The sequence below is a fragment of the Phoenix dactylifera genome, chromosome 2, assembly GCF_051530095.1.
Source record: "Phoenix dactylifera cultivar Ajwa chromosome 2, Ajwa_hap1_PhDact_Kaust_v1.1, whole genome shotgun sequence".
Classification (NCBI taxonomy): Eukaryota; Viridiplantae; Streptophyta; class Magnoliopsida; order Arecales; family Arecaceae; genus Phoenix; species Phoenix dactylifera.
In genome coordinates this window covers 38,420,546-38,434,795 of record NC_143191.1, presented here as the reverse complement: position 1 = coordinate 38,434,795, position 14,250 = coordinate 38,420,546, and the positions used below count along the sequence as shown (strand labels likewise).

At 43.5% G+C, this 14,250-nt stretch overlaps 1 pseudogene across 1 annotated transcript in view; it reads right to left on the bottom strand.

The window, feature by feature from the left end:
• The window catches only part of LOC103705443 (uncharacterized), a 33,257-nt pseudogene that overhangs the window by 15,639 nt on the left and 3,368 nt on the right, over positions 1 to 14,250 (bottom strand). The window lies entirely within an intron of this gene.

Sequence of the window (14,250 nt, the reverse complement as noted above, 5' to 3'; positions counted from 1 at the left end):
ACCCCCATGGCACCTCGGACGCAAGAAAGAAAAATTTTTCCTTCCACTCATGAATAGAGGAAGGGGCACCCTGAAAGAGTGACATACCGCCCCGAAAGGCGAAGTATAGCCACCCTGCATCCGCCGAGTTTTTCTTCAATAAAAAACACCGACGGAAAACGCTCACAGAGGTCGGGATCCCGTGCCCGAGACACAAGGATAGGAACCCGATTATGGTCCTCCACGAGTTCGGAGCAAGCTGTGCTGGGACGAGTTGGTACTCTACCAGCAAGTTGTTCACGAACTCGTGAACAGGGAACCGCAGGCCGGCCCAGAGCGTCTCGCGGTGGACCGCGATCCGACCTGGGGGCGGCCGCGTCGCCCTATCCTCCGGACCCGCAGTTTCGAGACGAAACCCGGGCTGGAAGAAGAACCGGGAGCGGATCAACTCCAACTCCTCCCCCGACAAACTCGACCCTACCTCCTCAGGACCGAGACCCATTTTGCAGAAAAGTGAAATAAACTAAAAATAGAGGAGGGAGGAGGAGAAGGAACCCTAGCTAGCACAGGGTGGGAACCTACGGGGAAATCGCCGGAAATCGCTTCGGGCACCGTCGGCAAGGTTTGGTCGAAAGGTGGAGCGAAGGAGGAGACGGCAAAAATGAAAGGCAACCAAATAGAACTCTTAGGGCAGATTCGTGGGGTTTATATAGACCCTCCTGACGGCCCAGATCGACAAGATCGGTTCCCATTCCCCGTCCGGATTGCGCCGCGTGTCGGCCTCAGAAGCCGAAGCACCACATTCGCCCCGGATCAATAAGTCGGGTACGAAATCGAAGCGCCGTCCCATCGGATCTCACGGCCTCATCATGGGTCCGCAAAACCGGACCACCTTGAAAGACGAGCGGACGTCACCCCCGCTCCCTTCATTTAATAAGCCTCCGGGACACGTGGAGCACCGATGTAGCCTCCGCCTCCCCAGATCAGTGATCCGCTAATGCGAAATCGGAAACGTCCGACCTCGGATCATGCCGCGTGTTTATTTTGAAGCACGAAACGGCATACCCATTCATGAGGGGGGGCCTCGACCACGAGACCGAGGCGCCGCCTGATAAGTGCTAAATAATTACAAATTTATCTATTTTACATAGCACTTATTATTATTGTTATGCACATATTTTAAATATTAACAGAAGAAAATGTGTTTCCCCTCTCATTTCATTTGAATAAATTATTAGAGGTAATTCAAGTTTGGTTTAATTTTCTATATTAATTTAGTCTAATGTGTGTGCAGGTCGAGTCATCCCATTCACGAACTAGTCTCAATCTGTTCCATGTGTGGACTACTTTCTCCCACATGTGCATGAAGCTACCCATTCCTTTGTCCACGTCATATTTTCCGTGTGCACCAAGCTTCCCAACTTGGCAAAACAAAGGCCTCTCCCATTTTCTCCACGTGTCCAAACTTCCTTTATTTTAGATTCAGAACAAAGCCCTTCCAACCTACCCGAGTGGACCCCAACCACTTTTCTTAAAAAGGAAGAAGAAATATAAATAATAAAAAAATTCATATATCCTACTCATTCCCGTATTCATCTTCCATGTCAATTTCTTTTATCTTCTCCTCCCCTGTTTTGGAACAAGCCGCATGATCATCCTTTCCGCATCCAATCCAGCGCCCAAAGATTTTATCCCAGCTCACGAATCATTTCTTTCCCCTGTTCCACGTCCTCCCCTCCCCCGCCTTCGCGATTCAAAGCTCAACCTCCAGCCATCCCGAGCTTCACGGATCTTCTCCGCATCCTCCCAGCGTATTCCCTCCTTCCATGAATAACTCCCAGCCCAGCCATACCCTTGATCGCCCCCGGATCACGTTAAATAAAGAATCAAAACCCCTGTTTCAAGATCCTCTCCGCTTCACCGAGCCTCATCTTCACCCAGATTCATTCCAAGAAGAAATCCTTTCTCCTTCCCAGCGCTGAAACGGGAGACCTTCTTCCCAAATCAGCCAGCCGGTGACTTCTTTCCTTCCCAGCACACCGAAGCAGATCGTCCCGGATTCCTCCCGGCGATACCGCACCGCGTCCCCATCTTCCGGATTCGAGAGCCCCTGCATCGCGCCTCACGGCCGCTCTAGCATCCCACGGATCATCCATTTCCAGCAGCGGTCCCACGGCGCCCTCCACGGATCCTGCGCCCGTCTGCCATCTTCCTTCTCCATTTGAAGATCCCGTACCAGCATCGCTTCCAATCCGGTGATCCCGAAATCCCAGCACCATTTCCGCTCCAGCCGTCCGCGTTTCTCCCATCGCGTGCCAGCAGCCCACCTTCCGCTTCAGCTCCCAGCACCGCGTCCGTGAATGGCATCCTTCCGTGATGCAGCAACGCACGCTCCTCCCGACGAGTCCGTGATTCCAGCCATCCACGTGCTTGCGGGGGATCTATATAAGGGAGCCATCAGCAAGAGAGAGAGCAGCTCGGTTGGGGGTGGAGTCCAAGAGAGGAGAGCTCGGTTTGAAGAAACAGAGGATACTCTGTTTCAGTGAAGAAGAAAAGAAGCCACCAGCCGAGAGAAAGAAATAAAAAAAAAGAGAGAAGAGAGAGGGGGGAAAGAGAATAGTTGTGATATTTTGGGAATAATGGGAGGTGATCAATTTCATTTGAAGATGGGAGGTCGTCCGGAAGCCATGCTCGGCTAAACGTCTAGTCTAGGGCTGGATGAAGCCCTAGCAATGTATCAGGGCAATTGTGGTTCTTATTTTTTTTAATTATTTTGGAGCCTGTTTAAATTCTTATCTTCAATGAAATATTTCTCTTATGATGTTTAAACCTTGAGCATGCCATTTACTATTCGTGTTTGCTAAAGTAGTCTAAGATAATCCATGCCTAGGAAGATGAGGTGTGCTGCACCCTAGATTAGCATACTTAGGTAGACACTTCATTCTATACCGAAGATGGATTTTCCTAACACTCTTTATGCTTTTATTTTAAAAGGCTTGTAGCCAATATTGCATGCCTCTCCAAAAGATAAAAACTAAGAACACAATCCTTGATGCAATGCTATGTGGTGGATTCCAAACCCTAGATCTATTTACTTTGATAAAATTTCAATTCGTACTCATAGATTAATTTAGTTAAATCAAGTTAGCAAATCCTTCTTTTTGATTTATTTTTAAAAGAAAAATAACTTGTCTCCAATCCCTGTGGACCGACACCCGTAATCACTATCCTACGGGATACGTGCTATTGCGTGGTTTATTTTCAAAATTGAAATAACCGATCAATTTTTGGCGCCGTTGCCGGAGATTGCTAGCATAGTTATTTTTCTTATTAAAAAAAAATTATTTAAAAAAAATTTAAAAAAATTTCTATTATTGTTACTTTTCTTATCTTCTTTTTCTCCCTTACTAATTTTTATTTATTTATTTAGTTTTTTTTAATCAGGAATCGAGGAAAAAAAAATCTGGGATGATCAAAAGGAGAACTGCCGGAAAAGAAATGCTGTAGAGGTTTGCAAAAAAAAAATAAATAAATAAATTGCTGGGGAAATTCCCTTTGGTAACCTCTAAACTTTTCTTATTTAAATTAATTATTGGTTTGAAATTTTGTGGTGATTGTTTGATTTTAATTATAGCAAAATTGTGAATGCATGCTTGATACACATACACAAATCAATTTGCACATAGTAAGGGCAATCACCCCAACAAGATAAGAGCCGGATTTCATCACCGGACTCTTGCCCAACTTAGGTGAACTCAATCTCACATAGTGTCATCTTTAATTAAAATCAATTAGACGTTGGCCCCTAGGGACATTCGAGCTCAATAGGACGAAGATCACCGAAGGTTGCACCAATTTCGCTCTGTGGCTTAGTTGATGTCTAGGCAAGCTTTGTCCCTATAAGGGAGACAGTTCATCTGTTCGAGGCAAGTGGGTTTTAAGTGGGACCTTTGCGAACGCATCGTGACCCCTCCACTTACCTGGGAGCTTACCTGGTCAACTCGGTTCATTAGACCGGATTGGAGGCTTAGGTGCCCTCTTCAAACCAGTTAGGAGCTGTCTAGTGATTTTAGGACAAATCAAGGACTGATGTGTTTTTCTTTTATTGCATGCTTGATTGATCGAGTACTAGTGTATGCACGGTAGTCGTTCTAGAGTACAAAACCTATTACCTTTCGACCCTGAAATAGAACGAACCCTTAGGAACATTCGAGCTAAGATCAAAACATTAGGATCATCCCCACCTCTTAAGATGGCTGAAGAACAACCCAAACTCCTGAGGGAGTACTTTACTCTCACTATTTACACTTCCCCATCTTGCATTCGATTACCTGAGGTAGCAGCTGTACAATATGAAATAAAGTCTAGTGTGATCCAAATGCTCCCATCTTTTTATGGGCTCACCAACGAAGACCCATACAAACACCTAGATGAATTCCTTGAGATTTGCACCACTGTCAAGATTCAAAATTTCACTGATGATGCTTTAAAACTTAGATTATTCCCCTTCTCCCTTAAAGATAGAGCTAAGCAATGGCTGAATTCTTTAGAGGCCAATTCGATTCATTCCTGGGGTCAAATGCAACAAGAATTTCTTAAAAAATACTTTCCCATAGGAAGAACGAACCAGTTTAGACGTGCCATTACAAGCTTCTCCCAAACCGAGGGAGAAGAATTTCATGAAACTTGGGAGAGATTTCGTGACCTAATCCGTAAATGCCCACATCATCAAATACCTAAGTGGCAGCTAGTGCAATGCTTCTATGATGGATTGACTGAACGAAACCGTCATATGATTGATGCTGCATGCGGGGGGACTTTCATGCTTCGAAATGAGCATGAAGCATGGCAATTATTTGAAAATCTTAATGAAAACTCCCTCCACCATGCTTCATGTTCTCGTCAAGCACCCCCGAATTCTCAAAGAAAAGGAACCATTTGTGAAATAAGTAATTCTATGGACCTGTCTAGCAAGGTAGATGCATTGTCCCATAAGATTGACCAACTGATGGTAGGGGGACATGTCATTAGCTCTTCCCAAGCACAAGTATGTGCTATCTGTTCTAGCCCATCACATTCTATTCATGAGTGCCCCTCAGCACCCCAATATCCCGAACTCGTGCAAGAACACATCAATGCTGCCCAAACACAGCCCAGACCGGATAATGATCCATTTTCCAATACATATAATCCGGGATGGCGGAATCATCCAAATTTTTCTTGGAGGCAGCAAGCTTCTAATACCTCCCAACCCTTCTCCCAAAATTTTCAAAACCCTCAGAATTTTCATCTCTACCGTCCCTCAACTCAATTTCAGCATCCTCCTCCTCCAACCCAAAGAAATACAGCCTTTGAGGAGAAGGTGTTGACTGCCCTTCAAGGTTTGGAGGCAAATACACAACTATTGCACTCTCACACACAATCAATTGCTAAGCTAGAATCCCAAATGGGTCAACTAGCCAATGCATTAAATAAACGAGAGGAAGGTAAGCTTCCAAGTCAACCAATGAGTAATCCTAGGGGACAATATGTGACTCAAGAAACTCGACTAAATCATGAGCAAGCTAATGCTTTGACTACCCTAAGGAGTGGACGTATAATAGATAATAAGGTTGGGGAGGGTAACAATAAGGAAGATGAAGAAGAGGAGAGGAATATTTCACATGAAAATCCAAAACCTTCTTCAGCTAGTCCACCATCTGTCACAACCCACATTCCAAAGGCCCCATTTCCTGAAGCTCTTACTTCACCCTCTCCATTTGGCAAAAAGGGAACTTCATTAGAAGAGATGATAGAGATCTTCAAACAAGTTAAAATCAACCTCCCACTCCTTGATGCCATCAAACAAGTTCCCTCCTATGCCAAATTTCTCAAAGACCTTTGCACCCAAAAGCAAAAATCTAGGACACATGTGCCTAAAAAGGTCTTACTTACTGAACAGGTAAGTTCCATTCTCCAATACAACACCCCTCCAAAATTCAAAGATCCTGGCGCTCCCACTATTTCCTGTGTCATAGGAGATAACTCCATTGACCGAGCACTCTTAGATCTAGGGGCAAGTGTGAATCTTCTACCCTATTCAGTCTATGAAAAATTTGGGTTAGGTGAATTAAAACCTACCTCGGTGTCCTTACAATTGGCTGATCGATCTGTGAAGATACCACGGGGGATGATTGAAGATGTTCTTGTCAAGGTAGACAAATTCTATTTTCCAGTAGATTTTATCGTCCTTGACATGGAACATGTGCCCAACCTAAAAAAACAAATCCCTGTGATTCTTGGTCGTCCCTTTTTAGCGACAGCCAATGCATGCATCAACTGTAGAACTGGGGCAATGGATATATCATTTGGGAACATGAAAATTAAATTGAATGTGTTTCATGCCGCTGACCAACATGTGAGGGAAGACGAGTGTTGCCTAATTGACGAAATGGATGATCTTGTAGAGGAAGCCCTTCCCTATATCTTAGCCGATGACCCCTTACAGGCATGTCTGGCCCATTTTGACATTGACAACTTTGATATAGACAAGGCCATAGAAGAAGTTAACATCTTACTTGACAATCAATCTCCTGTGGGTTCTCTTCCTTGGAAGAGCCGACCTGAACCTCTTCCTCCCATTGCTAGCGCACCACTTTGTCCTTCCATTGATTCACCACCTAAACTTGACTTAAAGCCACTTCCAACAAATCTTAAGTATGCCTTTCTAGGACCAGAAGATAGCCTCCCTGTAATTATCGCAGCTAACTTATCTACTGAACAGGAGGGTAAACTTTTGAGGGTGCTAGAAGAAAATAAACATGCCATAGGATGGTCTGTAGCCGATTTGAAAGGGGTTGACCCCTCTGTTTGCATGCATCGAATTCATCTCGAAGATGATGCAAAGCCTACCCGAGAAATGCAAAGAAGACTCAATCCTAACATGAAGGAGGTAGTCAAGAAAGAAGTGGTGAAGTTATTAGATGCCGGAATCATTTATCCAATTTCTGATAGCAAGTGGGTGAGTCCGACACAAGTGGTACCCAAGAAATCAGGTATCACTGTGGTTGAAAATACGGAAGGAGAATTGATACAAACACGCACAACCACGGGTTGGCGCGTGTGCATTGACTATAGAAAACTTAATTCAATGACTAGGAAGGACCATTTCCCTCTACCTTTCATAGATCAAATTTTGGAACGGTTGGCTGGTCAAGGTTTCTACTGTTTCTTAGATGGTTATTCTGGATATAACCAAGTACCTGTCTACCCGGACGATCAAGAGAAGACCACCTTTACTTGCCCATTTGGGACATTTGCATATAGGAGGATGCCTTTTGGACTATGTAATGCACCCGCAACTTTTCAACGATGCATGATGGCCATCTTTTCAGATATGGTGGAAAACTTTCTAGAAGTGTTCATTGATGATTTCTCAGTTTTTGGCCTATCTTTTGATGATTGTCTAGACAATTTGACCTTAGTTTTGAAAAGATGTAAGGAGACCAACCTAGTATTAAGTTGGGAAAAGAGCCATTTCATGGTTCAAGAAGGATAGTTTTAGGACATATCGTATCCAAGAGGGGCATTGAAGTAGATAAAGCCAAAGTCGATCTTATTTCCAATCTCCCTCCACCCAAAACTGTGAAACAAATCCGATCATTCCTTGGCCATGCTGGTTTCTACCGTCGCTTCATTCAGGATTTCAGTAAGATTTCCAAACCCTTGTGCAATCTTATGGCCAAGGACACTCCCTTTGTCTTTGATAAAGCATGCGAGGAGGCATTTGAAAATCTTCGCTCGAAATTGACCACTGCACCTATCATACGGCCCCCTAATTGGACCCTTCCATTTGAACTAATGTGTGATGCATCCGACTATGCTATTGGGGCAGTCTTAGGGCAACGGCTAGATAAAGTACCTCATGTCATTTACTATGCTAGTAAAGCACTCTCAGATGCACAATTAAACTACACCACCACTGAGAAAGAATTGCTAGCGGTAGTATTCGCACTAGACAAGTTTCGATCTTACTTATTAGGATCCAAGGTTACCGTATTCACTGATCATGCTGCCCTTCGACACCTTCTTGCAAAGAAGGATACCAAACCCCGTCTGATTCGATGGATTCTTTTACTACAAGAATTTGACCTAGAAATTCGTGACAAGAAAGGAACTACAAATGTCGTAGCGGACCACTTATCTAGGATTCTTCTTGAGCCCTCTTGTGAAAATACCTCACCCTTGCACGATTCTTTTCCAGATGAACAATTATTTGAGGTACAAAGAATAAAAACGCCATGGTTTGCAAACATAGTGAATTACCTTGCCATAGGACGAATTCCTGATGATTGGTCAACTCAAGATAAGAACCGATTCTTTTCACAAGTAAAGTTCTATTATTGGGATGATCCTGATTTATTCAAGTATTGTCCCGATCAAGTCATCCGTCGATGTGTCCCTGAATGTGAATTTCAAAGTATTCTTTCATTCTGCCATTCACAAGCTTGTGGGGGACATTTTGGGGGTAGAAAAACTGCAGCAAAAGTTTTACAAAGTGGATTTTATTGGCCCACACTTTTCAAAGATGCCCATAACTTTTGCCAAACTTGTGAACGGTGCCAACGGATGGGTACCATCTCTCGTAGAGATATGATGCCTCTCAATCCTATTTTAATTGTAGAAATCTTTGATGTCTGGGGTATTGACTTCATGGGCCCTTTCCCACCATCTTTTGGTTTCGAATATATTCTGGTAGGGGTTGATTATGTTTCAAAATGGGTAGAAGCTATCGCCACTAAAACTAATGACCACAAGGTTGTGATTAAATTTTTACATGAAAACATCTTTTGTCGTTTTGGTACACCCCGAGCCATTATCAGTGATGGGGGATCTCATTTTTGCAACCGATCTTTCGAGGCTTTGGTTCGCAAATATAACATCACCCACAAAGTTGCTACCCCATACCATCCCCAAACGAGTGGACAAGTCGAGGTGTCCAATAGAGAGTTAAAACACATCTTAGAGAAAACGGTACGTCCCGATAGAAAAGATTGGTCTCAAAGGATAAATGATGCACTCTGGGCTTACCGTACCGCCTACAAAACTCCTATTGGCATGTCCCCCTACCGATTAGTTTTTGGTAAAGCTTGTCACTTACCGGTAGAACTTGAACATAGAGCTTTCTGGGCTATAAAAAAATTTAACTTAGACATGGCAGTAGCTGGTCCTCACCGAAAACTCCAACTAAGTGAACTTGAAGAATTGCGTAATGAGGCTTATGAAAATGCTAAAATTTATAAAGCAAGGACTAAGGCTTTTCATGATAAAAATATTAACCGTAAGTCCTTCGAACCTGGTCAAAAGGTTTGGCTGTTCAATTCCAAGTTGCGACTCTTCCCGGGTAAACTTCGCTCTAGGTGGGATGGACCATTCGTAGTGAAAAAGGTTTCTCCTTATGGTGCAGTAGAGATCCAACACCTCAATGGTGGACATGTTTTAAAGGTCAATGGTCAAAGGTTAAAACCTTATGTAGACTGTGTTGCCGACGGGCAATTGATCGAATCCCTTAATTTAACGAACCCTGTTTATCAAAATAATTAAGGACCCACTGTGTCTGGCTGAAGACAATAAACTTAGCGCTTGTTGGGAGGCAACCCAATTCTCTTAGATTATTTCTTAACATTGAGGACAATGTTAGGTTTAGGTTTGGGGGTATTCATCTTGATTTTCATCAAAAAAGTTAAAAAATAAAAAAAATCATCTTTTAAAAAAAATTAAAAATATTTTTTTTAAAAAAAATATGTTTATAAAATAATTATTAAAAAAAGTTTTGTTAAAAAAAAAAAAACCTAATTTATATACATTTATGCGAGAATGATAAACACACAAGGTATATAAAATCTAAAAAGTCCAATGACTAGTGGGAAGTAATACAAATTTAAGTTCTTTTTATTAAGTCTCTCTTAGGGAGTTGTAAGCTAATTAATACTTTGGAATTTCACTACACACTGGCCGACCCTTCTAAGGTCTAGGCTCGATATTATGTTGAGAGTATGGTAGCAACCTTGGACCCTGATGAATCATACTTATCTAATCCAAAAAAAAAAAAAAAAAAAAAAACATCAATAAAAATGAATTTAGTCAGGAACATCGAAAAGGGCTACCTATTGTCAAAGGTCAAGTGGGCTTGTGATGAGAACTCCGAGCATAAGTCCGTAGGGGAGTCTTGATGCCCGACACCTTATGCCAACTGGTGTGAGAGTTGTCGACTGATTGCTCGTTACACGGAAAAATCACCACAAGAGTAAAAGTGCACAATTTATATATCTTTCTTTAAAAAAAAAAAAGAAAAAAAAGAAGAAAAAAAATGTTGTATTGACCGAAAAGACAATAGTGTGAAAGCCGTCGTTGTAAAAATTCGAGTAAACTGGAATATTACAGATAAAGCCCGTGAGGTACTAAAGTAAACATCCACAACTCTCGAAATCCTGCAGATAAGATGATTTTGAATCAGTGAGTAGGTCTTTTCGACCAATCCTTGGAAATTACTAGTATTAACAATATTTTGGAGATCCGAACCCTTAGCTTGTGTACGGTCCAGATTTCACCGAGCACTCCAGTATAAATAAGTCTTACAACTCCCTAACGGAAACTTAATGACTTCAACTTGAATTGCATCTTGACCTAGAATTTGGGCTGACTTAGTAAATAAAACCGTGTGTGTTTTGAAATTCTTATCATTTATGTATCTTGAATTAGATTTTAATATAAAAAAGAAAGAGTTTTTGAAATTCTTTACTAGTATGCATTTGAAATTTGATTTTCACTTAATAGATCAAAAAAAAAATAATAAAAAAAAGAATAAAAATAATAATAAAAAAAATATAATCATAACAATAAATGATTTATTTTAATATTGAAGTTTGTGGGTATCTTCACTGGAAACCCTCACGAGACTATAACTCGTCCACTAGGGTAACCTAGGGGTTTAAAGCCTTGTTGCATATGGTAAATGCAATCGCGATGCCTGCGAAAGTGAGTTAGAGTTCCTTCTTTTCTAATTTTATTTTGCTCGAGGACTAGCAAAATGTAGGTTTGGGGGTGTGATAAGTGCTAAATAATGTACAAATTTATCTATTTTACATAGCACTTATTATTATTGTTATGCACATATTTTAAATATTAACAGAAGAAAATGTGTTTCCCCTCTCATTTCATTTGAATAAATTATTAGAGGTAATTCAAGTTTGGTTTAATTTTCTATATTAATTTAGTCTAATGTGTGTGCAGGTCGAGTCATCCCATTCACGAACTAGTCTCAATCTGTTCCATGTGTGGACTACTTTCTCCCACATGTGCATGAAGCTACCCATTCCTTTGTCCACGTCATATTTCCCGTGTGCACCAAGCTTCCCAACTTGGCAAAACAAAGGCCTCTCCCATTTTCTCCACGTGTCCAAACTTCCTTTATTTTAGATTCAGAACAAAGCCCTTCCAACCTACCCGAGTGGACCCCAACCACTTTTCTTAAAAAGGAAGAAGAAATATAAATAATAAAAAAAATTCATATATCCTACTCATTCCCGTATTCATCTTCCATGTCAATTTCTTTTATCTTCTCCTCCCCTGTTTTGGAACAAGCCGCATGATCATCCTTTCCGCATCCAATCCAGCGCCCAAAGATTTTATCCCAGCTCACGAATCATTTCTTTCCCCTGTTCCACGTCCTCCCCTCCCCCGCCTTCGCGATTCAAAGCTCAACCTCCAGCCATCCCGAGCTTCACGGATCTTCTCCGCATCCTCCCAGCGTATTCCCTCCTTCCATGAATAACTCCCAGCCCAGCCATACCCTTGATCGCCCCCGGATCACGTTAAATAAAGAATCAAAACCCCTGTTTCAAGATCCTCTCCGCTTCACCGAGCCTCATCTTCGCCCAGATTCATTCCAAGAAGAAATCCTTTCTCCTTCCCAGCGCTGAAACGGGAGACCTTCTTCCCAAATCAGCCAGCCGGTGACTTCTTTCCTTCCCAGCACACCGAAGCAGATCGTCCCGGATTCCTCCCGGCGATACCGCACCGCGTCCCCATCTTCCGGATTCGAGAGCCCCTGCATCGCGCCTCACGGCCGCTCTAGCATCCCACGGATCATCCATTTCCAGCAGCGGTCCCACGGCGCCCTCCACGGATCCTGCGCCCGTCTGCCATCTTCCTTCTCCATTTGAAGATCCCGTACCAGCATCGCTTCCAATCCGGTGATCCCGAAATCCCAGCACCATTTCCGCTCCAGCCGTCCGCGTTTCTCCCATCGCGTGCCAGCAGCCCACCTTCCGCTTCAGCTCCCAGCACCGCGTCCGTGAATGGCATCCTTCCGTGATCAGCGTCCCTCTTCCGTGATGCAGCAACGCACGCTCCTCCCGGCGAGTCCGTGATTCCAGCCATCCACGTGCTTGCGGGGGATCTATATAAGGGAGCCATCAGCAAGAGAGAGAGCAGCTCGGTTGGGGGTGGAGTCCAAGAGAGGAGAGCTCGGTTTGAAGAAACAGAGGATACTCTGTTTCGGTGAAGAAGAAAAGAAGCCACCAGCCGAGAGAAAGAAATAAAAAAAAAGAGAGAAGAGAGAGGGGGGAAAGAGAATAGTTGTGATATTTTGGGAATAATGGGAGGTGATCAATTTCATTTGAAGATGGGAGGTCGTCCGGAAGCCATGCTCGGCTAAACGTCTAGTCTAGGGCTGGATGAAGCCCTAGCAATGTATCAGGGCAATTGTGGTTCTTATTTTTTTTAATTATTTTGGAGCCTGTTTAAATTCTTATCTTTAATGAAATATTTCTCTTATGATGTTTAAACCTTGAGCATGCCATTTACTATTCGTGTTTGCTAAAGTAGTCTAAGATAATCCATGCCTAGGAAGATGAGGTGTGCTGCACCCTAGATTAGCATACTTAGGTAGACACTTCATTCTATACCGAAGATGGATTTTCCTAACACTCTTTATGCTTTTATTTTAAAAGGCTTGTAGCCAATATTGCATGCCTCTCCAAAAGATAAAAACTAAGAACACAATCCTTGATGCAATGCTATGTGGTGGATTCCAAACCCTAGATCTATTTACTTTGATAAAATTTCAATTCGTACTCATAGATTAATTTAGTTAAATCAAGTTAGCAAATCCTTCTTTTTGATTTATTTTTAAAAGAAAAATAACTTGTCTCCAATCCCTGTGGACCGACACCCGTAATCACTATCCTACGGGATACGTGCTATTGCGTGGTTTATTTTCAAAATTGAAATAACCGATCACCGCCCCATCGGGTCGAGGGACCCTCATCATGAGTTCGCCGTACGAGGCGATCTCGGAGATCCAAGGGGCGCCATCCCCGCTGCAGCCGCTTCGGGATACGTAAGGACGCAGACCCCATCATAAGCTCGCCGATTAAAGCGACCTCGAAGCGCCAAAGGGCGCAGGTTCCGTTATAAAAGCTCCAAGACGCGTAAGGGTGCGGACGTGATTCCCTCCAACTTCAATAATAATCTCTACTTCCCGCGTCCGAGCCTGCAAGCTGCTCGAACTCGGAAGTCGGAGGGTAGTGTTGGGGGAATATGGTTTTGCCCCAGCGACATAATTACCCCTAAGAAGTCGCACAACCGCCGACCTTGGACAGCCGAAGTCGGCGTCCGACCTTGGAACGTCCGACCTCAGAACCTCCGACCCGGAAAATTTCCGACACCCGAGGTCTATTCTTGTCGACCACCTACTACGGTCGTACCCCTCCGAGGTCCGGCCGAGGGCCATATCCTGCCACTGCCTGGCATTTATTGCGCATGACCCCTGCAAACCCCCGGTTCACTCAACCATTAATGCGGATCTCCGGCTTACTCCACCATTAATGCGGATCTCCGGCTTACTCCACAATTAATGCAAATCTCCGGCTTACTCCACAATTAATGCGGATCTCCGGCTTACTCCACAATTAATGCGCGTGGCTCCTGTTACCTACGGACCCGCAGCTCTCCACGGCAAGTCAGCCCAGCAGAGTCCAATCAACTATGATAAGTCTCTGATCTCGGCCTTACCTCCGACATCAATGCAATGATTCGCCCGATCGCGTGCCAGCTCGGGTCGTACGACGACCTCACCTCCGACATCAATGCAATGATTCACCCGATCGTGCGCCGATCCGAGCAACATGCCGAGCCGTACAATGGCCTTGCCCCATCACATCACAGGTAAACCAACCCCCCTATAAAAGGGAGCCCTTGCTCCTCAGAGGGGGGTTGGACACACCATAC